The sequence below is a fragment of the Lepeophtheirus salmonis genome, chromosome 6 (genome assembly GCF_016086655.4).
Source record: "Lepeophtheirus salmonis chromosome 6, UVic_Lsal_1.4, whole genome shotgun sequence".
Taxonomy (NCBI): Eukaryota; Metazoa; Arthropoda; class Copepoda; order Siphonostomatoida; family Caligidae; genus Lepeophtheirus; species Lepeophtheirus salmonis.
Window position 1 is genome coordinate 1,223,444 of NC_052136.2, and position 5,729 is coordinate 1,229,172.

Below are 5,729 nucleotides of genomic sequence, written 5' to 3' on the forward strand. Positions count from 1 at the left end.
AAACTTCTATGTTAAAAAAAAATTCTATTTTTTTTTTCATTGTGCCTTTTTTGGTATGCCCGCTCCCGATGATGATGGTTTCAAAATAAGCGCACGCAGAGGAGTCAGTTCCCTCTCAAAGTATGGTATTATGATAACTGATAAGGATAGTTAATAGTGGAATACATTCCTCCATGAAAGGAGTACAAAGTTTATGCCTGATTTAGAGAAAAAAGGATCCGTATGAAGCCCTTTAAAGAGAGATCCCAAGTAACTTGAGTTATACATATTATCATAACTAGCGGTGACTTGACAGTTGCAATTATTTTAATACATAATTTCCTTTCAAAGTTCAAGGTATATAAAATGTATGGAGGGAATTCAATCAAAAGTTGAGCTAAATAAATGGTTTTACTTATTAAATCCATAAGAAACTTATCATTATAAGATACTTAATGTCTTATATTATCATCGCATATGCAGCATTGGGAAGCAAAGCGTGGACTGTTAATTAATGTTAATTTTCTCATTAATAAAGGAAGGTTTAGTGATTATTTTTTGACCCTCTGGTTCACTTGTCCTTTATAAATAAACAAACTATAATAAACATTTCTTCATATTGCCATCATGGGTGAACAAGAAACCAAAAGAGAGCCCATATCCTAGATGCTGAAATTAATGTGGCGAGGATGATGCATATTATGAAGTACTCCAAGAGCCTGGTTTTCAAGGTGGTCAAGATGAAGAATGATGGAGAAGACCTATCCAGGAAAGCAGGAAGTGGAGGACACAATTTCAAAAGGAATCCAGAGTTCCTGTCCAGCTTAGAGAAGATCAAGGAGAACCCACCAAATCGATGAATCCCCTCTGTAAAAACTTATCTTTGGCTCGTAGGACCATCAGGAGGGCCATGAAAGGTGACTTGGGATGGTCATAATACACGAGAACCCCACGCTACCTCATGAAAGGAGGCTCGGGATTCGACGTTTTGGTGTTTTGTCTTGAATGGTAAAAAAGATTGGACAGATAAAATAAAAAGAGACTGGAAAAAGAGGGGGGTACTGATTAGTAAATCAGTCCTATGACCGATCCAATACTAATAGAATGGCTTTTGCGTGCAATTTAGACAGGCGTACTTGATTTAGGACAAAACCGGATGGAGTGTCAAAAATTTTTGTACCCATATATCCTTATCACATGATAAAGTTCCTAAGAAATATTTATATTGGAAGACTCTAATGTCCTCTTCCGTCCAATATATTAACTATTGCTTGATTATTAGTGTACTTTCGTTTAGTATATATTTAGATACGGAGATTCAACATTTTGGATTTATTATCTTGTTTGACCCTCAAACAAAAATGTCACGATGAATTAGATGTCGTAGGATTTTTTTGAAGAAAGTTTTTACTAATAATAATTATTAATTAATTATTGACCTATTCACTTTTTGCAAATATTTTGTGCATGGTTCATCGAAATATTAATTGTTTTATTAATATAATTAATAATTTGGAGCATCCAGGACTCCATGGCATTGATTTCTTACGCTATTTCTTTACTACTCTATTGCAGACAATAATAATATTTTTATCACAGATTATTTAACCAAAATAAAATGAGTTATCTAATTAATCTGGCTAATAGGGGGAATCACCATTCAATGGTCACATAATTTTTGCAATTTTTTTTTGTAGTTTACGTTGATTTATAAAATGTATGAGGGAATCGTGAAAAAATAAATAAAAATGGAGGCTCATAAAACACATTCTTTTAAAACCCCTCACAATGTATAAGTGTTTAGTAAAGTTATTTAAACTTTACTAAACCAATTCAAATGGCAAAATGATATACTTGACTATACTATTAGAGAATATGATATCTTTGTAGAAGGTACTTTAAAATTTGGGAAAATTTTCAAGGATCAAAAAGAGGACAAGATGGGCGGGACCTGGTAGAACGATTAACGATTGTAACTCCATATAAAGAACACATTCTACCCTAATTTATAGGTTTGGTCTGTTCATCCTCCAATATGAAGCAATTAAACATTTGAAATAAGAAGATTTTCTGCAATTAAAAGCTGTTGTAAAAGGTACCCTGAATAGGGGCAGACTATTCTACATAATATATACCTATATTTTAACAATGCTTTTAAAAATAACTCCTAATTTAAGGCACGTGACATGTTCAAATTGCCTCTAACTCCACGCAAATACCAATACGGTTCAAAGTACCCATAAATTATGATTCGTATTATTTAACTTGATAGAAATGCATCCGTACTTCAAAAGGCCAAGTATTACACAATGCAAAGGTTCTATGTACAATAGGTAGTGTCCGAAATGATCAAATTGATTTTACTGACCAATATACAGGACTTAAAAAATTAGTCCAATTATTGATTTTCTTCAGAGAAAAAAAACAACTGATCTTTTATGATCAGATTAATCTGTCTTGAGTACATAGATATATGGCCCGTAGTAACGCCGGGGCCAAAGGGGGCAACCACTCACTTTTGCAAAAAATTTTTAGTTATTGCAATATACAAATTCCGTCTATTCTAGTAAAATGTAAAATTAGTTTGCCTTTTCAAAAATATAAATAGTTATTTGTTCAAAATTTGTCTCTTTCCAAATATTTTAACTCTAAGACCCTCTAAAAAGATGGAGTGGCGTTGCCCAATGGACAACACGCTATGTATAAATTATTCTCTTGAACTAATTTTGAGTAGGTTCAATATTCACTCCTCCTGAGAGAAGGAAATATGTATCTCTATGTATATGGACTTCCAAGAAGATTCTTAGGTAAGATGTAGTAATTTTAATGCTATAATGTTTAATTATGCTTCATGAGTAAAACATTATTTAAAAATTAAAGGAACATGAAAAAAAAAAAAAAAGTTTTGTGTCTGATGCAAAAAAATTTGTTTCTCAAATTCAAAATTTAAACAAAAAGAAAAGTATTCTTTCAAAAATGCCCAATAGCACAGCCCCCTAAATTATTATGTGAACGCCCCTTATGATGCCCCCATTAAAAAAAGTGGACACTCCACTTGCAAATACATTCAGGTATCGTTGGAGGCCGTTAACTTAAAATCAAGCTATAATAAAGGCCAGTGCTATGATTTTTCCTTTTAAGGAAGGGGATGTGTTTTTTTTTTTTTTTTTTTCAAACTTTCCTACTCACATTACATTTTTTGACTCTAATCACATAATAACATTGATTGTATCACGCAACCTTTCATAAAAAAGAAACAGAAGAAAGACTCGAACCCATCTGGTATTTAGCCAAATAAGGCAATCGTACCAACTGCTATTTATCTCTTAAGTACTCTCAGACTATAATTGCCATATTATTCTCCACCATTTTAAAAATAAATTACTATAAATATAATATATTTTATAACTTTTGTAATATTAAAATCCTACGTAAAATGTATTAAATTTGATACTGTATTATAATAATGTCAAGTAATATTTAATTATAAGCGTTTCAATACATTTTTATTTGTATATAATAGTCAAAATTTCTTCATAGAAATAATAAGATGATCAATATTGGTTATGGGACGATTAATCAGAATTGGAAAATCGGGTGTTTTTTATGAAGTAAGTATCGACGTCAGGAAAATATTTTTAAATTGCCATTCCGATTCTTATTTTTACCTTATTTAACTATTTATTACTTTTATAGGTTATGAAAAAAAATAGCCACACCCCCGCCCATCCAAATTAAGGAATTCTTACTAAAAGTTTTAATTTTCAGAAAAAAAAATTTTATATAAAAAATTTAATTTTTGAGAAAAGTTAGGGATTTTTGATTTTTTTTATCCGAATAGTTGTGGATGTGTAAAAAAAACCCTCTGTGATAGCATAATTGAATTTTTAACTATGATTTAAAATAGTAAAGAATCGAAATGAGTATCGGGATTTTTTTTTGAAATGCTGCCATCACATCTCAATATATACGACGAGGGATCAATATGAAATTCTATTCCTGTTTATTTGAAAACGGAGCATAAGTATAGAATAACTTATTACTTTGTTCATTTATCGAAAATAGTACATTATGAAATAGCCATGACGTATCAAGGGAGAGGAGGGAATCGGCGGCTGACAACAAGTTTGTATAGGGTGTTTTTGTGTTATCGAGGTAATGCCAAAGCAAATTCAATTTTATTTTATTAAATTCACTTTTGCCTTCCCTTCTCAAAGGACCTTTTTAAGTCAAAGACGAATTTTTCTTTGTGCCAATAAGTACTGAAAATAATGGTTTCTGTAAACATATCCAAAATTTATTTATTGATGTGGAGAACCTAAATATTAACAATCGAGTGATATTTGAATACTTGAAAAAAACAGAAGTCATCCAATATATGTGGACTTTAAAATGTATATATATATATATATATATGGGCCTCTTAATTTTCCCCAAAAGGACCGCTCTTAAGATAGGACGTGACCGAATTAATAAGTACTGACAAAAACTTTAATCTTCTGAAATTTGTGTCTTCTTTAATAAACATATCTTTACTTATCGTTCATCTCTCTGTCTTTTAACCTATGTCAAACTAACAATCATTAGAGGTTTAATCTTTTGTTATTGATGGTAAAATCAACAATGTTGTTCAGGGCTGTATTTTCATTTTTTTCTCTGCATAGGTAGAATTACATTTCAGACCGTATCACTGCGATGACGCTGCATTGATGTTGATCAAAAGTGGACATGGGATCAAACAGAATATTATTATCAAGGAAGGTAGCTGATACAAAAGATACACAATGGCATCTTCTAAATGACTATTGATTTCACATGATGTTCCTTCGTTTTGAGAGAATATGAATTTTCTTTATAGCGGGGGATTATCTACCTCATTAAAGGTATCTTTGAACAGGGCGTCCGCAAGATTATATATAGGTTTGGAAAGGGGGTTTTCGATGTTTTTTTACAAAAAAAAACATCTCCTCTTCAAATCCCCAGCTGAAACTGAAAGATTCATCGTTTTTATAATAATAAAAGTAAATGATTTATAGTCCTTTTATTCCAAGGTCAATTGTGCCAAAATTTTGATCATTAGATGATACGTGAAATATATATGCATCTCATTTTAAACGATGAAAAATATTTGATAAAGATATTATACTGAATGCTAGTAGGTAGGAGAGAGAGTTGACACAAATATATCCTTTTTGCATATTACTTAGCCTGTAGAAGTGATACAATTTGAGACAGTAGCCATTATTGAATAATACTTTTTATTAATTTAAAAAAATAGTTTTTATCGGTTATAATTAAAATGAAATTTAATTATTTAAAAATATAACATATTAGATTCGTTATCCTCTAATAACTTTCAACCATTTTAACGTTTAAGGTTCAGGTACTTTATTCTAAATTCAACTAATTTGAAAAAATAAAATATTTTTTCTTCTTTTATATATGTGGCCCATCAACACAAAAACAGGCTAAAATTGTTTATTCAAATTGGGTGTGGACTACAGTTGAAGTACACAACCCCACCCACGGGTTTAAAGTATTCTCGTGAATCACTCGAATATACAATGGTTGTTTGAAAAGTCCAATAGATGGCACAACTGTCGCAGATACAGGTTAGCTTTAGTTTTTAGTATCTCTTGGAAGAACACACACTAATTTTTAGCCAGATCTGTAAATTTCTTTCTGTTTTGCCTTTATTTCAATCAAGGAATCGGTCAGAAAGATTATGGTGACTTTCTGTTTGATTTGCA